This window comes from Coregonus clupeaformis, chromosome 15 (assembly GCF_020615455.1).
Source record: "Coregonus clupeaformis isolate EN_2021a chromosome 15, ASM2061545v1, whole genome shotgun sequence".
In the NCBI taxonomy this organism is placed as follows: domain Eukaryota; kingdom Metazoa; phylum Chordata; class Actinopteri; order Salmoniformes; family Salmonidae; genus Coregonus; species Coregonus clupeaformis.
Genome location: NC_059206.1, coordinates 14488009 through 14500069, shown reverse-complemented (window position 1 = coordinate 14500069; position 12061 = coordinate 14488009). Strand labels below are relative to the sequence as shown.

At 43.1% G+C, this 12061-nt stretch overlaps 1 protein-coding gene across 4 annotated transcripts in view; it reads left to right on the top strand.

Annotated features, from left to right (window-relative positions):
- The window catches only part of tln1 (talin 1), a 164483-nt gene that overhangs the window by 30440 nt on the left and 121982 nt on the right, over nt 1-12061 (top strand). For all 4 annotated transcript variants that reach the window (XM_041897415.2, XM_041897414.2, XM_041897413.2 and 1 more), the window contains exon 2: nt 567-636. The gene's annotated coding sequence lies outside the window, so the exon portion shown is untranslated. The remainder of the gene's footprint in view (nt 1-566; nt 637-12061) is intronic.

The following is a 12061-nucleotide window of genomic DNA, read 5'->3' as shown; positions in this document are numbered from 1 at the left end:
CAACACCACTATCTATCACATGGCTGGTTAAGTTACAGGGGCCATCCCAAATGTAACCCAATTCACTATATAGTGCACTACTTTTGACCAGGACCCATAGGGCTCTGGTCAAAATAAATGCACTTTCTAGGCAATAGGGTGCCATTTGGGACGTAGCCACAGTTTGTCAAACCCTCACTGCTCATCTCTGACCGCGACACACTCTGAGAAGCTATCGACAGGAACTTCACTTCTAAGCAGCCAGTGTCGTCCAGCAGCAGTACTGTGTTTTTGCCAGTTTGTATCTGTAACTATACCTCATGTCAGTCTTTCAATAAACAAAGCGTACAACCATTTTAAGTATGGAAAGTTTAAGACACTAAAAAGCAGATTTATTAAGAGATTGTTACGATAAATAGCGCAGAAGATTCGATATTCACCATTTGCTATCTAATCTTATTTGGACTTGTTGACATTTTACGTAATTTTCCAGCAATCTCAATAATTAGTTCCAGTTTAATGAAGAGATTGATCTTGGTTTTGTTTCCGACGCTAAACTAAACTCCTCCTTTTCTGTTTCTCTGCAGCTGGGCAAAGAACCCTACAGCGCCATAACCAACTGGGAGGACATCTCCCACTAAGACCAGTTTCTATCAGGTACTGTCTGTAACCTTGTGCTCTATTGTCATCTAGTATCAGCTCTACTGTCGTAAAGAAGCATTTTAGATGGATGGATATTACTTTATTAATCCCCATTTGGAAATTGATTTGTCAATGCCAGCAATACAATCAATACATATTTTCCTCTCATGCACAGAGGTTCTTTTCAATTACCAATCTATACTGACTGTATAAAACATTAAGAACACCTTCCTAATATTCCTCATTTCATGCACCTTGGTCGGACGTCAAGGTAGTGACGCTATACTTTTTTTCCTTTGTACGACTATCATTCTCCGACCACGTTATCGCTGACTTTACCCCACCAGCTGATCCGTTGATTTGAATATGTCGATGATGTGATGTCATCCCGGCATAGTTTGTCATCAAGTTAATGTAATTAGTCATTACATTGATCTTTGTCATTGGCTGTATCAGAGTGGATCTGGATGGGAGTGCATTGATTGGTCCAGGCTGGGTTGTGGTTTATTAAAGGAAGACTGGGGCTTCTGTCAACACAGGAGGCTCAGATTCAGAACTGGATATCTTATCACTCGGTTGGTGATGTGCACTCACCATTTTAGAAGCGTTGAATGTCAATCCCTTCTAGTGAGAACTTGTTTTTCCCCAAAGAGCTCGCTGGTGTGTCATTTGCACTAAAAGACTGAAGACATAATTGGCACTGTCAGGGGCCCATTTAACAAGTTGAGGAGCAAACAGCTGTGTGGAGAATACCTTACCCAGAGATCAAATCAAATCAAATCAAATTTTATTGGCCACATGTGCTGAATACAACAGGTGCAGACATTACAGTGAAATGCTTACTTACAGCCCTTAACCAACAGTGCATTTATTTTTAATAAAAAAGTAAAATAAAACAACAACAAAAAAGTATTGAGAAAAAAAGAGCAGAAGTAAAATAAAATAACAGTAGGGAGGCTATATAAGTAATTTGTACACGTGGGTAGAGTTAAAGTGATTATGCATAAATAATTAACAGAGTAGCAGCAGCGTAAAAAGATGGGGTGGGGGGGGCAGTGCAAATAGTCCGGGTAGCCATGATTAGCTGTTCAGGAGTCTTATGGCTTTGGGGTAGAAGCTGTTGAGAAGTCTTTTGGACCTAGACTTGGCACTCCGGTACCGCTTGCCGTGCGGTAGCAGAGAGAACAGTCTATGACTAGGGTGGCTGGAGTCTTTGACAATTTTGAGGGCCTTCCTCTGACACCGCCTGGTATAGAGGTCCTGGATGGCAGGAAGCTTGGCCCCAGTGATGTACTGGGCCGTACGCACTACCCTCTGTAGTGCCTTGCGGTCAGAGGCCAAGCAGTTGCCATACCAGGCGGTGATGCAACCAGTCAGGATGCTCTCGATGGTGCAGCTGTATCATTCTTTGAGGATCTGAGGACCCATGCCAAATCTTTTCAGTCTCCTGAGGGGGAATAGGCTTTGTCGTGCCCTCTTCACGACTGTCTTGGTGTGTTTGGACCATGATAGTTCGTTGGTGATGTGGACACCAAGGAACTTGAAGCTTTCAACCTGTTCCACTACAGCCCCGTCGATGAGAATGGGGGCGTGCTCAGTCCTCTTTTTTTTTTTCCTGTAGTCCACAATCATCTCCTTTGTCTTGGTCACGTTGAGGGAGAGGTTGTTATCCAGGCACCACACGGCCATGTCTCTGACCTCCTCCCTATAGGCTGTCTCATCGTTGTCGGTGATCAGGCCTACCACTGTTGTGTCGTCGGAAAACATAATGATGGTGTTGGAGTCGTGCCTGGCCATGCAGTCATGGGTGAACAGGGAGTACAGGAGGGGACTGAGCACGCACCCCTGAGGGGCCCCCGTGTTGAGGATCAGTGTGGCAGATGTGTTGTTACCTACCCTTACCACCTGGGGGCGGCCCGTCAGGAAGTCCAGGATCCAGTTGCAGAGGGAGGTGTTTAGTCCCAGGATCCTTAGCTTAGTGATGAGCTTTGAGGGCACTATGGTGTTGAATGCTGAGCTGTAGTCAATGAATAGCATTCTCACGTAGGTGTTCCTCTTGTCCAGGTGGGAAAGGGCAGTGTGGAGTGCAATAGAGATTGCATCATCTGTGGATCTGTTGGAGCGGTATGCAAATTGGAGTGTGTCTAGGGTTTCTGGGATAATGGTGTTGATGTGAGCCATGACCAGCCTTTCAAAGCACTTCATGGCTACAGACGTCATTTAGGCAGGTTATCTTAGTGTCCTTGGGCACGGGGACTATGGTGGTCTGCTTTAAACATGTTGGTATTACAGACTCAGTCAGGGACATGTTGAAAATGTCAGTGAAGACACTTGCCAGTTGGTCAGCACATGCTCGGAGTACACGTCCTGGTAATCCGTCTGGCCCTGCGGCCTTGTGAATGTTGACCTGCTTAAAAGTCTTACTCACATCGGCTACGGAGAGCGTGATCACATAGTCATCCGGAACAGCTGGTGCTCTCATGCATGCTTCAGTGTTGCTTGCCTCGAAGCGAGCATAGAAGTGGTTTAGCTCGTCTGGTAGGCTTGTGTCACTGGGAAGCTCGCGGCTGTGCTTCCCTTTGTAGTCTGTAATAGTTTTCAAGCCCTGCCACATCCAATGAGCGTCGGAGCCTGTGTAGTACGATTCAATCTTAGTCCTGTATTGACTCTTTGCCTGTTTGATGGTTCGTCGGAGGGCATAGCGGGATTTCTTATAAGCGTCCGGGTTAGAGTCCCGCTCCTTGAAAGCGGCAGCTCTACCCTTTAGCTCAGTGCGGATGTTTCCTGTAATCCATGGCTTCTGGTTGGGGTATGTACGTACGGTCACTGTGGGGACGACATCATCGATGCACTTATTGATGAAGCCAGTGACTGATGTGGTGTACTCCTCAATGCTATCTGAAGAATCCCGGAACATGTTCCACTACTTACTACGATATCCTGGTTAGTATGCCTATTTTAGCTGGGATAATGTCACTCTTCAAACGATTTAAACTATATTTGTCTGTCTTGATACAAAGCACCACTACCTACAGCTACAGTCGTTAAAAGGTTAGTTTTTCTGACACCTTCACCGAGTTGTGCAGCTCTGACTGGCAGCTCTGTATGGCTGCGAAATACAAGTGCACGTTTGATTGTCTTCAAACGTTGCAAGACAGTCAAGTGAATTGTAATATCAACGTATGAGGTGCAGTTACCCAATTGTTCTACGAAAACTCAAATAAAATGTTATTTGTCAAATGCGCCGAATATAACAGGTGTAGACCTTACTGTGAAATGCCCTTAACCAACAATGCAGTTTTAAGAAAATAATTACTAAATAAACTAAAGTAAAAAATTAAATAGAAAGTAACACAATAAAATAACAGTAACGAGGCGAAGACTTATCTTTTCGATGCTCATAACTGTATTTAAGTTCTTATGAAGCTGACTTGGTGCGTTGTTTATACCTTCTTATCAGTGGCCACTGATGCATCATGGGAAACCAATTCTGCTTTCACCACTGAGTTTTACCAGGAAGAAGAGAGCAACGTGGAGCTATAATTGAAGCAGTTCCTTCTTTGTGTAAATGCCATTTTGTATTTGAAGGTTGTTCCTTGACCTCTACGACCTCGTCTCAGAGCATCTGTAGAGTGAAAGAGCTCCACACAAATAATAAGTTGTTCCCTGAATTGCCTTCGGTTTGAAAAAGGCAGGAAGAATATCACGTCTCAAGTCTACTACTCACTATATCTTATTGTCCCTGAAGAGCATTTAAATGTGTTTTTAATGGCACATGTTTAAAAGAGAATGTTGAAATTAAATCTGAAAGCATACCAAAAATGTTTTTTGAATTTGGTAACTTTAAGTGTATTCAGTGAAGTGACTCAATTGAAAGTCGCCCTCATTTTACTTTCTTTAAGCTTTATGCTGCATCAGTGAAACATCCCCCACTTGTGTAAAGCACATGACGACAGTGGCGTGTCCAGGGCGTGAACCAGGGTGGCCACGGTCCCTTCTAAAATCTGATTGGAAATTCTGAGATCTGATAGGTCGTCTCTGAATACATTGACAATTTTGGTTATTTGGTTAACTATCTGCATTGACCCTTTTTGCACTAACTCTTTTGACTCATCACATACGCTGCTGCTACTGTTTATTATTTATCCTGTTGCCTAGTCACTTTATCCCTACCTATACAGTTGAAGTCGGAAGTTTACATACACCTTAGCCAAATACATTTAAACTCAGTTTTTCACAATTCCTGACATTTTAATCCTAGTAAAAAGTCCCTGTCTTAGGTCAGTTAGGATCACCACTTTATTTTAAGAATGTGAAATGTCAAAATAATAGTAGAGAGAATTATTTATTTCTGCTTTTATTTCTTTCATCACATTCCCCGTGGGTCAGAAGTTTACATACACTAAATTAGTATTTGGTAGCATTGCCTTCAAATTGTTTAACTTGGGTCAAACGTTTTGGGTAGCCTTCCACAAGCTTCCCACAATAAGTTGGGTGAATCTTGGCCCATTCCTCCTGACAGAGCTGGTGTAACTGAGTCAGGTTTGTAGGCCTCCTTGCTCGCACACGCTTTTTCAATTCTGCCCACACATTTTCTATAGGATTGAGGTCAGGGCTTTGTGATGGCCACTCCAATACCTTGACTTTGTTGTCCTTAAGCCATTTTGCCACAACTTTGGAAGTATGCTTGGGGTCATTGTCCATTTGGAAGACCCATTTGCGACCAAGCTTTAACTTCTTGACTGATGTCTTGAGATGTTGCTTCAATATATCCATATAATTTTCCTTCCTCATGATGCCATCTATTTTGTGAAGTGCACCAGTCCCTCCTGCAGCAAAAGCACCCCCACAGCATGATGCTGCCACCCCCGTGCTTCACAGTTGGGATGGTGTTCTTCGGCTTGCAAGCGTCCCCCTTTTTCCTCCAAACATAACGATGGTCATTATGGCCAAACAGTTCTGTTTTTGTTTCATCAGACCAGAGGACATTTCTCCAAAAAGTACAATCTTTGTCCCCATGTGCAGTTGCAAACCGTAGTCTGGCTATTTTATGGCGGTTTTGGAGCAGTGGCTTCTTCCTTGCTGAGCGGCCTTTCAGGTTATGTCGATTATAGGACTCGTTTTACTGTGGATATAGATACTTTTGTACCTGTTTCCTCCAGCATCTTCACAAGGTCCTTTGCTGTTGTTCTGGGATTGATTTGCACTTTTCACACCAAAGTACGTTAATCTTTAGGAGACAGAACGAGTCTCCTTCCTGAGCGGTATGACGGCTGCGTGGTCCCATGGTGTTTATACTTGCGTACTATTGTTTGTACAGATGAATGTGGTACCTTCAGGCGTTTGGAAATTGCTCCCAAGGATGAACCAGACTTGTGGAGGTCTACACATTTTTTTATGAGGTCTTGGCTCATTTCTTTAGATTTTCCCAGGATGTCAAGCAAAGAGGCTCTGAGTTTGAAGGTAGGCCTTGCAATAAATCCACAGGTACACCTCCAATTGACTCAAATGATGTCAATTAGCCTATCAGAAGCTTCTAAAGCCAGAATTTTCCAAGCTGTTTAAAGGCACAGTCAACTTAGCGTATGTAAACTTCTGACCCACTGGAATTGTGATACAGTGAATTCTAAGTGAAATAATCTGTCTGTAAACAATTGTTGGAAAAATTACTTGTGTCATGCACAATGTAGATATCCTAACCGACTTGCCAAAACTATAGTTTGTTAACAAGGAGTTTGTGGACTGGTTGAAAAACAAGTTTTAATGACTCCAACCTAAGTGTATGTAAACTTCCGACTTCAACTGTATGTACATATCTACCTAAGTGACCTCGTACCCCTGCACATGGACTCGGTACTGGTACCCCGTGTATATAGCCAGGTTATCATAGACTCGGTACTGGTACCCCGTGTATATAGCCAAGTTATCATGGACTCGGTACTGGTACCCCGTGTATATAGCCAGGTTATCATGGACTCGGTACTGGTACCCCGTGTATATAGCCAGGTTATCATGGACTCGGTACTGGTACCCCGTGTATATAGCCAGGTTATCATGGACTCGGTACTGGTACCCCATGTATATAGCCAAGTTATCGTTACTCATTGTGAATTTATTCCTTGTGTTATTCTTTTTCTATTGTTCTCTCTGCATAGATACACGCGGCGAGGTGTGGCTTAATGTGACCACGCCCCCGAGTAGGGTACACGGTTACTCCCATGTAATTAGCTGAAACTTTGGCATCATCTTAAGCAAACTACTGACACTTTTTTTCTTTTTTCTTCTCGTTTTCAATAATTATTTTCAGCAGCGTCACGTGTCGTTATTAACATACTGTACTTGGCTGTCACAACAATAAATGACTTACGTGATACTTATTCTGCCACTCTGTGTTACCCAACCTGCTAACACTGACAGTAAAGCTAGTAAATCCGTCTTATTATAATTACATCACTGTTTGTTTACCCCTGGCTTTTCCGCCGGTTAACTGACGTTAGCTGGCTGGCTATCGAGATAAGTTAATCTCGATCTAATTTTCTAGTTTTTAGATATGCCGCTTAACTACTTCAGGTCTTTGCCTGCCGTTGAACGGTCTAGGTATTTAGAAAAGTTGATTATTGTTGGCTTGCCTATATGTCCTTTCAACTTGCCAGAGACCAGCTGGGCAGACAACCCTACCAAATGGCCCAAAGTAGCCTATGGCGATATCTACATCTACTTTGTGGAGTATCCAGGTTTACACAGGCAATACACATAGCTAGTTAGATACAATAAAAGTGTTAGCTAAAGACTTACCGTGAATTAAGTGCTTCGAACACACAAATGTATGGAGTTAGCGGAGCCCACAGCTTTCCATCTTCATCACAGCGTATATAGTGAAACTATGAGGTTAATTTAACCTCGTCCTTGGGCAGTTGATTCAACTTAATTTGGTGGTCTTTTCTGCTACGGTTGTTCAAACAAAACGTTACGCAATAGCGTTTCGGCATCTTCGCTATAAAAGCAGGGTTAGTTAGCTAATGTTAATTAGCTGAAGAAAGTCCATTGGAATCGGCTCTTTAGCTGATAATCAGGGCGTACATTCCATGCAACAGTATCTGGTCATGCTAACATTTTTTATTTTTAGAATCAGTGTTTTTAGGTAGGATGTAGTTTGTTGATTAAAAGGACATGGAAGTGTATTAAAAACGACCAACCAAGCATATACAAAATGTTTATAGAATGAAATAAATAAAGATAGAATACAGCTGTTGTCGGGTTATGAGTAAAGTAGACAATTTAACATGGGAGTAAAGGGAGTACCCTACTGCTGTACCCTACTGCTGTACCCTGCTGCTGTACCCTACTGCTCTACCCTGCTGCTGTACCCTGCTGCTGTACCCTACTGCTGTACCCTACTGCTGTACCCTGCTGCTGTACCCTACTGCTGTACCCTACTGCTGTACCCTACTGCTCTACCCTACTGCTGTACCCTACTGCTGTACCCTGCTGCTGTACCCTACTGCTGTACCCTACTGCTGTACCCTACTGCTGTACCCTGCTGCTGTACCCTACTGCTGTACCCTACTGCTGTACCCTACTGCTGTACCCTGCTGCTGTACCCTACTGCTGTACCCTACTGCTGTACCCTACTGCTGTACCCTGCTGCTGTACCCTACTGCTGTACCCTACTGCTGTACCCTACTGCTGCACCCTACTCGGGGGCGTGGTCACGTTAAGCCATTCCTCACCGTGTGTATCTATTGTTGTGAAGGGCCTGTAAGTGTTTCACTGTTAGTCTACACCTGTTGTTTACCAAGCTTGTGACTAATGTGTGTGTGTGTGTGTGTAGTTAAACATTTTTGGGAAGCCTGGCTGCCCTTAGCATTCATAAATACATGCCACTTTGTAGGCTGAGTGTCAATACCCTGATGGTGTTTGTAATAGATGTCCCTTTCCATTCAAATGGCAGGTGCACAGTGCACTGTTCAGAGGCTGGACCTGTTTAGGAGTTGAGGAATGTGTGCAGGTAACCTACTTTTTGAAGTGAATATTTGGACAAAAAATACTTGTGTTCATGACACTTATTTTTACAGTTAAATGCCATGTCTTTACTATAAAGCCCGTAAAGCGTGTGGACACATAAGAGGTCCTGTAAAAAAATATTCTGACCCCCCCCGAATGTCACGGACTCTGGGTGGCACTTTCAAGTAAATTTACTGCTGTATGCTAATACACTTATATAATATCCTGACCTAGAATGCAAACACTGTAACAATACTTTTGGAATTGATTTTATGATTTATTTGAACAGGGGAATGTACCAAACCTAAGATGAAGCATTTAATGCGTTGAACCATGATAATAACATTTAACAAATCCACCTTGCATCAATTTAAGGTTACACATTTTATGTCCCCCCTAAACTGGTTCTGTGCCCCACCTTGGCCACCCCGTTCAAAATGTTCTGGACATGACACTGCGAGACAAAGACGAAAAGTGAAGTGAAACTGAAATGCAGATCACCACAGAGCGTCCTCTGCTATATTCTCATCGCTTGTCAGCACTCAAGCGGCTTTTTGTGCATCTATTTTCAGTGAGGGGTTTCCATGAGAGGGACAGCTACATTCTTTGAGTGGGGTTGAGGTCACTGACCCAAGAGTTGAATCTCTTTTCCGGGCAAGAGTGTAGTCTATTGTTTACCAAGTCCCTAGCCTTAGTCTCTGCCCCTATACTAGACCTCGTCCAAACGGTTCACTGTCCAAACAGTAATCAAAGAGAGAAGGACTGACACTGTAGTAGACGTCTACAAATGGACATGGCTCCAGATGATTTGGTTAGCATGTGGAACTGTGAAGACGTCTTTTCTCTAATTCTACTTTTCCCCTGGAAAGATGTCGTTGGGGATTGACAATGGAAGCTATTTGATCAATCTTCTTAGATGTTCTCTGAACTTAATCGGTTAACAAAGGCTGGTTGTGTAGGCTAGTTTTTGAACTTATTGAACTCTTAAAAGTTCCCATCATAATCGTGTGGTGCATCGCTTGCCTCAAATGTTTTTTTTCCTCCGTATTTATGGAACTACTTGCAATGCAGGCGCTGTATCTATCTATATAACTTGCAGCAGGCATGTACTATGCCAGTGAGAAATGTGGATTGAAAGTAGTGCTGCCTTCCTCAATGCCTCCCTCAAACGCAATAGCATTAGATAACCTATATCCTACAGAAACTCACCCGGCAGTTACACCTTGCCACTAGATCGTAGAAGAGCTAGTGAGGTGGGCTGGTCTAGTGGTCTAAAGGATCAGACACATAGAAAATAGGACTGCCTATAGGTACTTACTTAGTGCTCTATTTTTCATGTCACTTCTGGCGGCTCCCGCACGTGGAAGTTTGCTCTCTGATTGGCTCAAAGTCAATTTCTCATCCGCTGACGAGCATTGCGATTCTACAAGTAGAAACAGCAGGTACGTCGGTACACCAGCGGGGACGTCTTTTTGTTCTAGCAAGAGAAGGAACGGCCTCCTACCATTATAAAAACCTATCGGTAGTCTTAGTTCTCTGTATCTGTACCATAAGACGCTGCCTCTGGAGTCTGGGACACACATATACCGCTGCAGCATTGGGTTCGAATCCGGGCCCATTGCTATTTCAGCAGCATCTCTTCTCCTGTCTTTTCCCTCTGTCTCTATCCTACCCAAACGGGGCGGATTGTTCCACTCCTTAATAAGAAAATAAATGATAAGTGCTACTGAGAATGCAAATGCAATCGCTCAGTATGCAGTGCATTTTTTGCAGAGGAGCTGTCGTAACGTAGGTCTAGGGGCGGAACAGCTAAATTACTGGTATTTCATGTCATTTTTATATCTAGTGTAAATCTGGGATGCATTTGGTGTATCCAGTAAAAACATGGTTACAGCCAACCCTTAAAGACCGATTCTTCTCAGGAATTTTTGACTGAAAACCAGAGCACACACACGCAAAGGGACAGCCTGTCCATTGTTGTATTGGACACAGTGTATATCACTGCTTCGAGTCGGAACAATATAATGCAGCCATCGTGAAACCTCTGTTTAATGAAAGTGGAGCGTAGCTTTAAACCTGTGTGTTTCACCCGTATACAACGGGCTAACGGTCTGAGCCTCTCACACACTCAAAGCCCAGAGTGACATTCTAATTAAGACTTTGAATATTCATATCGTTACTCATCTCATAATCCAAAGTCCCAGTTGATTGTGCAGAATGGTAATTTCTTGAGTCACTTTAGACACGATGGAAAAAGTAAATGGAGAAGCACACATTTTGAAGCATAAACTCTGACGATTTCCGATTAAAACTTTGCTATTCAAATCCTAATGCTGTAAATGTGTTTTTGGCTGTTGTTCAGGGAACTCCTCATGATACTGAAAGCCAGTCAGTTTGACCGAAGTAGGAACCCCAAACTTTCAGCAGGCGTCCTATTGTAAGAGAGACACCAGCAGGGATCATCAAAACCATGTCGCCATCATTTAAATGACCACATGTAAGATTTCTCATTGATCCATCTGCAGGGCTTAGTTATTGGAATCTGATGGATGCCATTTTTTCCTACTCCATTGTGCTGAGGTTTGGTGTTGGTGCATTCCTAAAGGAACATAATGCTCGATATCGGGGCATGTTGCTGCAGGAACTAGGTTACAAAACCATGTTTGAAGGCAATGCCTGTAACTAAGATGTGTGGGAATACATACATACATATATATATATATATATATATATATACAGTGGGGAAAAAAAGTATTTAGTCAGCCACCAATTGTGCAAGTTCTCCCACTTAAAAAGATGAGAGAGGCCTGTAATTTTCATCATAGGTACACGTCAACTATTACAGACAAATTGAGAAAAAAAAATCCAGAAAATCCCATTGTAGGATTTTTAATGAATTTATTTGCAAATTATGGTGGAAAATAAGTATTTGGTCACCTACAAACAAGCAAGATTTCTGGCTCTCACAGACCTGTAACTTCTTCTTTAAGAGGCTCCTCTGTCCTCCACTCGTTACCTGTATTAATGGCACCTGTTTGAACTTGTTATCAGTATAAAAGACACCTGTCCACAACCTCAAACAGTCACACTCCAAACTTCACAATGGCCAAGACCAAATAGCTGTCAAAGGACACCAAAAACAAAATTGTAGACCTGCACCAGGCTGGGAAGACTGAATCTGCAATAGGTAAGCAGCTTGGTTTGAAGAAATCAACTGTGGGAGCAATTATTAGGAAATGGAAGACATGCAAGACCACTGATAATCTCCCTCGATCTGGGGGCTCCACGCAAGATCTCACCCCGTGGGGTCAAAATGATCACAAGAACGGTGAGCAAAATCCCAGAACCACACGGGGGGACCTAGTGAATGACCTGCAGAGAGCTGGGACCAAAGTAACAAAGCCAACCATCAGTAACACACTACGCCGCCAGGGAC